Source organism: Engystomops pustulosus, chromosome 5, assembly GCF_040894005.1.
Source record: "Engystomops pustulosus chromosome 5, aEngPut4.maternal, whole genome shotgun sequence".
Taxonomy (NCBI): Eukaryota; Metazoa; Chordata; class Amphibia; order Anura; family Leptodactylidae; genus Engystomops; species Engystomops pustulosus.
In genome coordinates, this window is record NC_092415.1 from 208897770 (window position 1) to 208910452 (window position 12683).

General features: G+C 49.5%; 1 long non-coding RNA gene and 5 other non-coding genes across 8 annotated transcripts; all 6 read left to right on the plus strand.

The window, feature by feature from the left end:
* The first annotated feature begins 776 nt into the window (after nucleotides 1–776).
* On the plus strand, nucleotides 777–6201 carry LOC140133860 (uncharacterized). Of its 3 annotated transcripts, XR_011855952.1 has the most exons (7): nucleotides 777–1037; nucleotides 2292–2359; nucleotides 4052–4091; nucleotides 4460–4551; nucleotides 4973–5012; nucleotides 5519–5617; nucleotides 6010–6201. It is a non-coding gene; the product is annotated as an uncharacterized lncRNA (long non-coding RNA). The 3 variants fall into 3 exon arrangements; XR_011855953.1 differs by lacking the exon at nucleotides 2292–2359; XR_011855951.1 differs by lacking the exon at nucleotides 777–1037 and having other exon boundaries at nucleotides 1496–2359.
* On the plus strand, nucleotides 2045–2179 carry LOC140134493 (small nucleolar RNA SNORA9). The gene has a single exon (XR_011856319.1). It is a non-coding gene; the product is annotated as a small nucleolar RNA SNORA9 (small nucleolar RNA).
* LOC140134488 (small nucleolar RNA SNORA9) lies at nucleotides 2502–2637 on the plus strand. Its single transcript, XR_011856314.1, has one exon. It is a non-coding gene; the product is annotated as a small nucleolar RNA SNORA9 (small nucleolar RNA).
* Nucleotides 4241–4375, plus strand: LOC140134492 (small nucleolar RNA SNORA9). Its single transcript, XR_011856318.1, has one exon. It is a non-coding gene; the product is annotated as a small nucleolar RNA SNORA9 (small nucleolar RNA).
* Nucleotides 4774–4908, plus strand: LOC140134491 (small nucleolar RNA SNORA9). Its single transcript, XR_011856317.1, has one exon. It is a non-coding gene; the product is annotated as a small nucleolar RNA SNORA9 (small nucleolar RNA).
* On the plus strand, nucleotides 5760–5895 carry LOC140134489 (small nucleolar RNA SNORA9). The gene has a single exon (XR_011856315.1). It is a non-coding gene; the product is annotated as a small nucleolar RNA SNORA9 (small nucleolar RNA).
* Nucleotides 6202–12683: the final 6482 nt, after the last annotated feature.

The window sequence follows — 12683 nt, forward strand, 5'->3', positions numbered from 1 at the left end:
TCCCCCTCCTGCACTCCTGGACACGGCCGCTGCTCCCCCTCCTGCACTTCTGGACACGGCCGCTGCTCCCCCTCCTGCACTCCTGGACACGGCCGCTGCTCCCCCTCCTGCACTCCTGGACACGGCCGCTGCTCCCCCTCCTGCACTTCTGGACACGGCCGCTGCTCCCCCTCCTGCACTCCTGGACACGGCCGCTGCTCCCCCTCCTGCACTTCTGGACACGGCCGCTGCTCCCCCTCCTGCACTTCTGGACACGGCTGCTGCTCCCCCTCCTGCACTCCTGGACACGGCCGCTGCTCCCCCTCCTGCACTCCTGGACACGGCTGCTGCTCCCCCTCCTGCACACGGCTGCCTCCCCTCCTGCACACGGCTGCTGCTCCCCCTCCTGCACACGGCTGCTGCTCCCCCTCCTGCACACCTATGGGAGATTGGAAGATGTGTAATATACACAGGATTATGTGCTGCATTCACACACTGTAGTTATATCATTCCACTGCAATATAAACTCCTCAGCACCTTAATGCAGTGTGAACAGCGCCTAATGCGACTCTGCCTCCTCCCTGACCATATGATACCAACACTCTCAGCACTGCTACATCTCCTGCACACGTGATGCCAGCACCCTCTCAGCACTGCTACATTCCCTGCACACGTGACCCCGGTGCTCTGTCCCGCCTCTGCACACGTGACCCCGACACACGCACACGCACACGCTCTCGGATCTGCGCACTCTCAGTTCCTCGGCAGCGCCCTCACATCCGGACCGTACCATTCTGCCCGGCTGTAGGGGGAATAGTTTCGCCTTTTCGAGGCTCTTCCCCCTGAGCTTCGAGCTCTTACTGATATAAGTCGCCGGTTGACGTATCACATAATGCATCCTGTGTGTGCGCTGCCCAGGTGTGGGCGGTAAAGGGCGCAGGGCCGGGTGCTGGGGATAGTAATGGTATGACCCGGAGGAGGTGCAGGCACGGACGGCGGGGAGGGGCTCAGTCTCTGCTGCATGTGCTCGGGTGAGGAGCCGCTCGTGTCCTGGGCTGGTGAGTGCCTGGATATTATAGGCTTAATACACTCCTTCGGTATTATGGAGACATGTCTTATAATGCTCTGGTGCTGGTCATGTGACTGGCGCAGGTCTTATAATGCTCCGGTGCTGGTCACGTGTCAGACATAGGTCTTATAATGCTCTGGGGCTTGTCATGTGACCGGCGCTGGTCTTATAATGCTCCTGTGTCGGTCATGTGACTGGCGCTGGTCTTATAATGCTCCGGTGTTGGTCATGTGACTGGCGCGGATCTTATAATGCTCCGGTGTTGGTCATGTGACTGGCGCGGATCTTATAATGCTCCGGTGTCGGTCATGTGACTGGCGCTGGTCTTATAATGCTCCGGTGCTGGTCATGTGACTGGTGCAGGCCCTATAATGCTCCGGTGTCGGTCATGTGACTGTTGCTGCTCTTATAATGCTCCGGTGTCGGTCATGTGACTGTTGCTGCTCTTATAATGCTCCGGTGTCGGTCATGTGACTGGCGCTGGTCTTATAATGCTCCGGTGTCGGTCATGTGACTGGCGCTGGTCTTATAATGCTCCGGTGTCGGTCATGTGACTGTTGCTGCTCTTATAATGCTCCGGTGTCGGTCATGTGACTGTTGCTGCTCTTATAATGCTCTGGTGTTGGTCATGTGACTGGCGCAGGTCTTATAATGCTCCTGTGTCGGTCATGTGACTGTTGCTGCTCTTATAATGCTCCGGTGTCGGTCATGTGACTGGTGCAGATCTTATAATGCTCCGGTGCTGGCCATGTGACTGGTGCAGGTCCTATAATGCTCCGGTGTCGGTCATGTGACTGTTGCTGCTCTTATAATGCTCTGGTGTTGGTCATGTGACTGGCGCAGGTCTTGTAATGCTCCGGTGTCGGTCATGTGATGTTGCTGCTCTTATAATGCTCCGGTGCTGGCCATGTGACTGGTGCTGGTCCTATAATGCTCCGGTGCCGGTCATGTGACTGGTGCAGTTCCTATAATGCTCCGGCGCTGGTCATGTGACTGGTGCAGATCTTCCAGCATGGCGCGGCTTGTGGTAGTCTCGGCCATTCCTGTAGATCTGCTAGATCAGACCTGGGAGGTTTGAGGCCTCTCCCTGCTCCTTCTGCAGGGGGTGGTTAGGTAAAATCCCAGACACCCGCTGCATGTTATATGGGCACCGGGGGGGGGGGGGTAATGCCATCTGTAGGACCCTGACATTTACTGAATGTTTCTTCTCGGCCGGATCCTCCGTGACATGAGAAACAATCAGGTCTCAGCATGGATAGAAGCGTGGATGGCGCCGGAGGAGGAGCTAGAGGTCCCGCACTGGAGCTGGAGGTAAGATGACGGGATGTTGCTGGTGCAGGTCCTATAATGCTCCGGCGCTGGCCATGTGACTGGTGCAGGTCCTATAATGCTCCGGCGCTTGTCATGTGACTGGTGCAGGTCCTATAATGCTCCGATGCTGGTCATGTGACTGGCGCAGATCTTCCAGCATGGCGCGGCTTGTGGTAGTCCCGGCCATTCCTGTAGATCTGCTAGATCAGACCTGGGACAGTTTGAGGCCTCTCCCTGCTCCTTATATAGGGAGAGGTCATAGGAAACCCCAGACATCCCCATTAATAACTACTAATCCACAGGTCGCATTAAAGCCTCACCACGCATGAGGCGCCATTACCCCCCAAAATAATTGCCATGCGCAAAAGTACGCTTGGCAATTATTTTGTGTAGCCCTCAGGCTGAGCGGTCCAGTGCGCGCTGTAAAGGAGGTAAATATCAGTAGAGCACTCGCCAGAGCGCTCAGCAGGACATGTGACGCTGTGATCCGTGTCAGCGGCGCGCCGGAGAGACCCGGAACGAGAGCTTCGGCCTGGGCGAGATATGCCCCAGTGCCCAGAGTCATGTCCGGGTCTCATTGGCGTCGCTGCTGCTTGCTGTAGTTGCTCTTCTTGCGGTAGATGAAGTCGGGCTGGGTGACAGGATGATTTGGGCTGTCAATGCTGGAGGCGAGGACCATGTGGACGTGCACGGGGGAGGCACTAGGGAGGCAGAGTGGGCAGCGGTGAATGGAGGGGCGAAGGCCTGACAGGGAACAGGTGGTGGCTTAGTATATGGTGACAGTGTGCAGGGGAAACATATGGCAGGTGCTGGGGTATGCATAGCTTCTTACACTGTACACGTGTCCTGTATGAAATGGCCAATACCTATAGATACTGCTGACACTGCACGTGTTCATCATCATGTCAGGATCTGTATGTGTCCTGCCTGCCACAAGTCTCCATTCGCTCTAATGTGACAGGAGAGGAACAGAAATCCTGACAGCGGTGTGACCACAGCCTGAAGGTATAAGGCTTGGTTCACATTTTGTGCACATTTTGCTCCTGACATAGATGTGATTATTTTGTGATATACATGACCCTAAAGCCTAGGGATACCATCTCCCAGTGTCTGATCTTCAGAAAAGTACCTGTATACAGAGGTCGCATTAACACCTCACCATGCGTGATTAGGTGCTATTAGACCGCAAAATAATTGCCCTGTAGCGGGCAGGCTGAGCGTTCCAGCGTGCACTGCAAAGGGGGAAATATCAGCACTCGCCAGACTGCTCAGCAGGACATGTGACGCTGTGATCCGTGTCGGCGCTGTAGAGACTGGAGGCGAGACATGCAGGCTGCTCATCATGCTCCCGCTCTCCCTGCCTGTCCTGCAGGCCTGTGCAGCAGCCGCCAGTGTTGTGATCCTGGTGGGACCTGAGAGCAGTGCCAGGTGAGTGTGAGCTGTGGCCGGGGCTTATCCGCACACTCTGTGGTCACTGCACTCTATGTGCGTGCTGTGTGTAGTGTGCGCGCGCTGTGTGTAGAGCTATGTATTTTGTATTCATACTCCTCCTCAGCTAAAAAATACTCCTTAAATAATAGTAATAGGAGTATTATTACCCTTCTGGAAAAATGTTAGTGCGACCTCTGTCCTAATCATTACTTGGGATATTCCTACAGAATGAGATTTTCACAATTTTTTTTTGTCTTGTAGGGATTGGACCTTCTCTCCTGGTGATGGAGCTGCACACAAGGTTTGTATGATCCTCTGGATGCTCCTCTGGTGCCGGTCATGTGACTGGTGCAGGTCCTATAATGCTCCGGTGCTGGTCCTATAATGCTCCGGTGCCGGTCATGTGACTGGTGCAGGTCCTATAATGCTCCGGCGCTGGTCATGTGACTGGTGCAGATCTTCCAGCATGGCGCGGCTTGTGGTAGTCCCGGCCATTCCTGTAGATCTGCTAGATCAGACCTGGGAGGTTTGAGGCCTCTCCCTGCTCCTTCTGCAGGGGGTGGTTAGGTAAAATCCCAGACACCCACTGCATGTTATATGGGCACCGGGGGGGGGGGGGGGGTAATGCCATCTGTAGGACCCTGACATTTACTGAATGTTTCTTCTCAGCTGGATCCTCCCTGACATGAGAAACAATCAGGTCACAGCATGGATAGAAGCGTGGATGGCCCGGAGGAGGAGCTAGAGGTCCCGCGCTGGAGGTAAGATGACGGGATGTGGTGGGTGCAGGTCCTATAATGCTCCGGCGCTTGTCATGTGACTGGTGCAGGTCCTATAATGCTCCGGCGCTTGTCATGTGACTGGTGCAGGTCCTATAATGCTCCGGCGCTTGTCATGTGACTGGTGCAGGTCCTATAATGCTCCGGTGCTGGCCATGTGACTGGTGCAGGTCCTATAATGCTCCGGTGCCGGTCATGTGACTGGCGCAGATCTTCCAGCATGGCGCGGCTTGGGTAGTCCCGGCCATTCCTGTAGATCTGCTAGATCAGACCTGGGACAGTTTGAGGCCTCTCCCTGCTCCTTCTATGGGGAGAGGTCATAGGAAACCCCAGACATCCCCATTAATAATTGTTACTTAGGATATTCCTACAGAATCAGTTTCACACTTCTTTTGTCTTGTAGGGATTGGACCTTCTCTCCTGGTGATGGAGCTGCACACAAGGTTTGTATGATCCTCTGGATGCTCCTCCGGTGCTGGTCATGTGACTGGCGCAGGTATTATAATGCTTGGGGTGCTGGTCATGTGACTGGTGCAGGTATTATAATGCTTGGGGTGCTGGTCATGTGACTGGTGCAGGTATTATAATGCTCTGGTGCTGGTCATGTGACTGGTGCAGGTATTATAATGCTCTGGTGCTGGTCATGTGACTGGTGCAGGTATTATAATGCTCCGGTGCTGGCCATGTGACTGGTGCAGGTCCTATAATGCTCCGGTGCCGGTCATGTGACTGGCGCAGATCTTCCAGCATGGCGCGGCTTGTGGTAGTCTCGGCCATTCCTGTAGATCTGCTAGATCAGACCTGGGAGGTTTGAGGCCTCTCCCTGCTCCTTCTGCAGGGGGTGGTTAGGTAAAATCCCAGACACCCGCTGCATGTTATATGGGCACCAGGGGGGGGGGGGGTAATGCCATCTGTAGGACCCTGACATTTACTGAATGTTTCTTCTCAGCCGGATCCTCCGTGACATGAGAAACAATCAGGTCACAGCATGGATAGAAGCGTGGATGGCGCCGGAGGAGGAGCTAGAGGTCCCGCCCTGGAGCTGGAGGTAAGATGACGGGATGTTGCTGGTGCAGGGCTTATAATGCTCCGGTGCCGGTCATGTGACTGGTGCAGGTCCTATAATGCTCCGGTGCCGGTCATGTGACTGGTGCAGGTCCTATAATGCTCCGGTGCCGGTCATGTGACTGGTGCAGATCTTCCAGCATGGCGCGGCTTGTGGTAGTCCCGGCCATTCCTGTAGATCTGCTAGATCAGACCTGGGACAGTTTGAGGCCTCCCCCTGCTCCTTCTATAGGGAAAGGTTATAGGAAACCCCAGACATCCCCTTTAACACCTCGCACTCATTACTTGGGAGGTTTCTCTAGTCTTTCTGATGTCTCTATGAATTGTTGAGCTTCATCTTTCCTTCTTTTTAATACAATTTTTGGTCTTTTTCAGGATTGGAGTCTGGAAACCGTCTCTGACCTCTTCCCGTTACTCATCCCCCTCCGTTATAGATTGTAAGCCTTGTGGGGCAGACTCCTGCTTGGTTTTTTATTCTTTGGTTTTCTTCTGTATTTAACCCTTTCCCTTGGGAATTGTAAGCGGTTCTCATAGTAATAAATTCTATTGTTTTTGTTGTTGGTTACATATAGGTTGCATCTGTTTTATTTTTACACTTAAAGATTCATATTTGGGCATAAAAACGGATGAAATTGCTGTAAACTCAACCAAATCTTTGCCTAATTTCCATATTATGGGTGCAGAGCGGAGCTGCTCCCAGGATCTGTAATCCCGTGTACAGTACAGTAGTGGCAGGATTCTTTCCCAGGAGTAATGATACATACATGTTCAATAAATTGCATTCAAGAAATTTGTGTCCGTTTGTTTTGCATAGTTACTACAGGAAATATCAATATAACAATAAAAGAACGAAAAAAAGGTAAAGAAAAACAAATGACGGTCCTCAGTCACGCTGATATCACTATAGATGGAGCATAGCCCTGCTGTATATCCTGGGCTGCATCATAGTGACTGCTCTTCTACTGAAAACCTCATATTAAACAGAGGAAGGGGACGCTCATCTTTTCACTACAGGGTGTTTTGGGGTGTTCATAACCTGAACTGCTAGCCATGAGAGCCTCCCCTGCCCTGTATATACTGCCCGTGCACTGTATATACTGCCCAGTATATAGCAGACCCCCGGCACCACTACCCTGTAAATAATGCCCTATATATAGCAGATCCCTGGCACTGCCGCCGTGTATATACTGCCCTGTATATACTGCCTGCGCCCTGTATATACTGCCTGCGCCCTGTATATACTGGCCTGCGCCCTGTATATACTGTCCTGTGCCCTGTATATACTGTCCTGTGCCCTGTATATACTGTCCTGTGCCCTGTATATACTGTCCTGTGCCCTGTATATACTGTCCTGTGCCCTGTATATACTGTCCTGTGCCCTGTATATACTGGCCTGTGCCCTGTATATACTGGCCTGTGCCCTGTATATACTGCGCCTGTGCCCTGTATATAGTGGCTGTACCCAGTATATACTGACCTGTGCCCTGTATATAGTGGCTGTACCCTGTATATACTGCCCTGTGCCCTGTATATACTGCCCTGTGCCCTGTATGTACTGCCTGTGCCCTGTATGTACCGCCTGTGCCCTGTATGTACCGCCTGTGCCCTGTATGTACCGCCTGTGCCCTGTATGTACCGCCTGTGCCCTGTATATACTGTACTGCCTGTGCCCTGTATATACTGTACTGCCTGTGCCCTGTATATACTGTACTGCCTGTGCCCTGTATATACACTGTACTGCCTGTGCCCTGTATATACACTGTACTGCCTGTGCCCTGTATATACTGCCCTGTATATACTGCCTGTGCACTGTATATACTGTACTGCCTGTGCCCTATATATACTGCCTGTGCCCTGTATATACTGCCCTGTGCCCTGTATATACTGCCCTGTGCCCTGTATATACTGCCCTGTGCCCTGTATATACTGTCTGTGCCCTGTATATACTGCCTGTGCCCTGTATATACTGCCTGTGCCCTGTATATACCGCCCTGTGCCCTGTATATACCGCCCTGTGCCCTGTATATACTGTCCTGTGCCCTGTATATACTGTCCTGTGCCCTGTATATACTGTCCTGTGCCCTGTATATACTGTCCTGTGCCCTGTATATAGTGCCTGTGCCCTGTATATACTGCCCTGTGCCCTGTATATACTGCCCTGTGCCCTGTATATACTGCCCTGTATATACCGCCTGTGCCCTGTATATACTGCCCTGTGCCCTGTATATACGCCCTGTACCCTGTATATACTGCCTGCGCCCTGTATATAGTGGCTGTACCCAGTATATACAGCCTGTGCCCTGTATATACTGACCTGTGCCCTGTATATACTGCCCTGTGCCCAGTATATAGTGGCTGTACCCTGTATATACTGTCCTGTGCCCTGTATGTACTGCCCTGTATATACTGCCTGTGCCCTGTATATACTGCCTGTGCCCTGTATATACTGCCTGTGCCCTGTATATACTGCCTGTGCCCTGTATATACTGTCCTGTGCCCTGTATGTACTGCCCTGTATATACTGCCTGTGCCCTGTATATCCTGTACTGCCTGTGCCCTGTATATAGTGGCTGTGCCCTGTATATACTGCCTGTGCCCTGTATGTACTGCCCTGTATATACTGCCTGTGCCCTGTATATACTGTACTGCCTGTGCCCTGTATATAGTGGCTGTGCCCTGTATATACTGCCTGTACCCTGTATATACTGTACTGCCTGTGCCCTGTATGTACTGCCCTGTATATACTGCCTGTGCCCTGTATATACTGTACTGCCTGTGCCCTATATATACTGCCTGTGCCCTGTATATAGTGGCTGTGCCCTGTATATACTGCCTGTGCCCTGTATGTACTGCCCTGTATATACTGCCTGTGCCCTGTATATACTGTACTGCCTGTGCCCTGTATATACTGTACTGCCTGTGCCCTATATATACTGCCTGTACCCTGTATGTACTGCCCTGTATGTACTGCCTGTGCCCTGTATATACTGCCTGTGCCCTGTATATACTGTACTGCCTGTGCCCTGTATATAGTGGCTGTGCCCTGTATATACTGCCTGTACCCTGTATATACTGTCCTGTGCCCTGTATGTACTGCCCTGTATATACTGCCTGTGCCCTGTATATACTGTACTGCCTGTGCCCTGTATATAGTGGCTGTGCCCTGTATATACTGCCTGTGCCCTGTATGTACTGCCCTGTATATACTGCCTGTACCCTGTATATACTGCCTGTGCCCTGTATATACTGTACTGCCTGTGCCCTATATATACTGCCTGTGCCCTGTATATACCGCCTTTACCCTGTATACACTGCCTGTGCCCTGTATATACTGCCTGTGCCCTGTATATACTGCCTGTGCCCTGTATATACTGCCTGTGCCCTGTATATACTGCCTGTGCCCTGTATATACTGCCTGTGCCCTGTATATACTGCCTGTGCCCTGTATATAGTGGCTGTGCCCTGTATATACTGCCTGTGCCCTGTATATACTGCCTGTGCCCTGTATATACTGCCTGTGCCCTGTATATACTGCCTGTGCCCTGTATATACTGCCTGTGCCCTGTATATACTGCCCTGTACCCTGTATGTACTGCCCTGTATATACTGCCTGTGCACTGTATATACTGCCTGTGCCCTGTATATACTGCCTGTACCCTGTATATACTGTCCTGTACCCTGTATATACTGTCCTGTACCCTGTATATACTGCCTGTACCCTGTATATACTGTCCTGTGCACTGTATATACTGCCTGTGCCCTGTATATACTGTCCTGTGCACTGTATATACTGCCTGTGCACTGTATATACTGCCTGTGCCCTGTATATACTGTCCTGTACCCTGTATATACTGCCTGTGCACTGTATATACTGCCTGTGCACTGTATATACTGCCTGTGCCCTGTATATACTGTCCTGTGCCCTGTATATACTGTCCTGTGCCCTGTATATACCGCCTTGTTAGGGATTTTTATGCAGGGCCCCAACAGCCCTCTTGACTTTTGTAAGGTGAGTCCTAATTAACCCTTGATTGAACATAGAGACCAAGACATACGTCAATCTCTTAGTCAAGATCTTCTCTCCTTTAACCTCTTAGCGCTCAGCGTCCGATATATCGGACGCTGAGCTGATGCCGGTTCAGCTCAAGATCTGAGCCGAACCGGCATCGGGAAAGACGGGGTGCCGGCTGTGACTGATAGCCGGCACCCCAGTGTAACACCCGCGATCGGAGTTGTCTCCGATCGCGGGTGCTTAACCCGTTAAATGCCGCGGTCAGCGCGACCGCGGCATCTAACATGTATCTGGGGGATCTTTCCCCCACGATCGGCCCCCCCGAACCGTTTTCGGGGGGCGCCGATCGTTGCTATAGTAACTCTGGGGTCCGATCTGGACCCCAGAGTTACCTGCAAGAATTGCCAGTAAGATGGCGTCTGTGACGTCATCTTACTGGCACAGTGCCAGCCTATGCAAGTGTATAGGCTGACACTGATAATACTCTGCAATACATCAGTATTGCAGAATATTATCATGAAGAAGCAATCAGAAGATTGCTTCTTCATGTCCCATGGTATAAAAGTAAAAAAGTAAAAAAAAAAAGTTATTCAATAAAAAAATAAAGTCATAAGTCACTAAAAATGCCCCAAACCCCCAAAACATATAAAGAGACATATAACTCAAAAAAAAAGTCTAAATCATAACACAAACCCCACATATATAGTATCACCGCGTCCGTAACAACCCGTAGAATAAAAGTAAATCATTATTGAACCCCCACGATAAACGCCGTAAAAAAAAACTGTTATAAACCCTCCAAAAATTATGATTTTTACCTTTTCAATCCCACAAAAAATGCTATAAAATGTGATCAAAAAACCATATGTACTGCGACATGATACTGGTGCAATGTACAACATGTCCCGCAAAAAACAAGCCATCAACCAGCTCCGTAGCCAAAAAAGTAACAATGTTCTGCCACTTGGAAGACGGCAATACATAAATGATAGATTTTTCCCCACATTAGGGTTTTGTTTGACAAATTTAGTAAAACGTAAGAAAATATATTCATGTTTGGTATCCCCGTAATCGTATCAACCCATAGAATAAAGATAACATGACTATTAGTCTATACGGTGAACACCAACAAAAAAAGAAGTAAAAAATCCAGTACAGAATTGATGCTTTTCTACTCCTGTCCTCAAAAAACGTTCCTAAACTTTCAACAATAGGTGATACAAACCCCAAAATGGTAACATTGGAAAAAGCATCTCATCCCGCAAAAAAAATGGCATCACATGGCCCCAATAACGAAAAAGCGAAAATTTTATAGCCTTCAAAAGGGGCCAATGAGGAAACTAAAATCCTGGCAGCTGCAGCGCCCTCCTTCCCTTCTGCGTCTCGCTGTGCGCCCATAAAACAAGTAACGGCCACATGTGGGGGGTCTCTGTACTCAGGAGAAATTGCAGAACAAATTGTATGGTGAGTTTTCTCTTTTTATCTTTTGGAAATGTGTAAATTTTAGGGCTAAATGAACGTATAAGGGAACAATATGACCATTCTAAATTTCACCTCCATTTTGATTCAATTACTATGAAGATCTCAAGGGGTTAACAATCTTCGTAAAAGCTGTTTCTGATAGCTTGAGGGGTGCAGATTTGAAAATGGGTAGATTATATAGGGGGTTTTGATGCTAAATATGTAAAATTTCATTCCAAACTGTATTTATCCCCAAAATAGTCAATTCTGAAAATCCGGAAAAGCGATATTCTATTTGCAAGCCGCGTGACATCAAAATAAATTATCCAGACATTTCAGAAATTATGAAAATGTAAAGTAGACAAATGGGAAATGTTATTCAGCAACTTATTTAGGTGGTAAATCGATCTGCCTGAAAACGCAATGATTTTGAATTTCGAAAATGGCAAATTTTTCCAAAAATGTATCATATTTTCTTTTTTTTTGTAAATAAACGCAAAACTTATCTGCCAAAATTTACCACTAAAATGAAGTACAACATGTGGGGAAAAAACAATCTCAGAATCGCTTTGATAAGTAACAGTGTTCAAAAGTTATAACCGTATAAAGAGACGCAAGTCAGAATCCAAAAAATGGGACTGAGCCTTAAGCTACAAAATGGCTGCGTCCTTAAGGGGTTAATAATCAAAATGCATAATATATAACAGACAGAAGAGTCATCTAGGGGGCGTGAATAGTATACTGCAGAGCTATTGGTCATCAGCACATTCTGGGAAAAAGTGAATTACTTGTGCTCAGTCCTCAGAGACCTTGTACACAGATATTGTTTATACTAACGCTGAGAAGGAGATGATAAGTGGCTCCAGAATCACAATATAATCACGGACAGACTGGCTTCTCATTACATGTCACAGGGTATGAGCTGACAGGCAGCAAACACGTCACATAACATGAAGTCTGAATCATGACATTAACTGGACAGTGGTCAGCGAACATGGCCGCTGTATCCAAGATGGCGGACAGTAGTCAAGATGGCGTCCGAAACCAGTGCCACCTCCTTAACAGCCTTTACCCTGTATACACTGCCTGTGCCCTGTATACACTGCCTGTGCCCTGTATATACTGCCTGTGCCCTGTATACACTGCCTGTGCCCTGTATATACTGCCTGTGCCCTGTATATACTGCCTGTGCCCTGTATATACCGCCTTTACCCTGTATATACTGCCTGTGCCCTGTATTTACTGCCTGTGCCCTGTATATACAGCCTGCGCCCTGTATATACTGCCTGTGCCCTGTATATACAGCCTGTGCCCTGTATACACTGCCCTGTGCCCTGTATATACTGCCTGTGCCCTGTATATACAGCCTGTGCCCTGTATACACTGCCCTGTGCCCTGTATATACTGCCTGTGCCCTGTATATACAGCCTGTGCCCTGTATACACTGCCCTGTGCCCTGTATATAGTGGCTGTACCCTGTATATACTGCCTGTACCCTGTATATACTGCCTGTGCCCTGTATATACAGCCTGTATCCTGTATATACAGCCTGTACCCTGTATATACAGCATGTGCC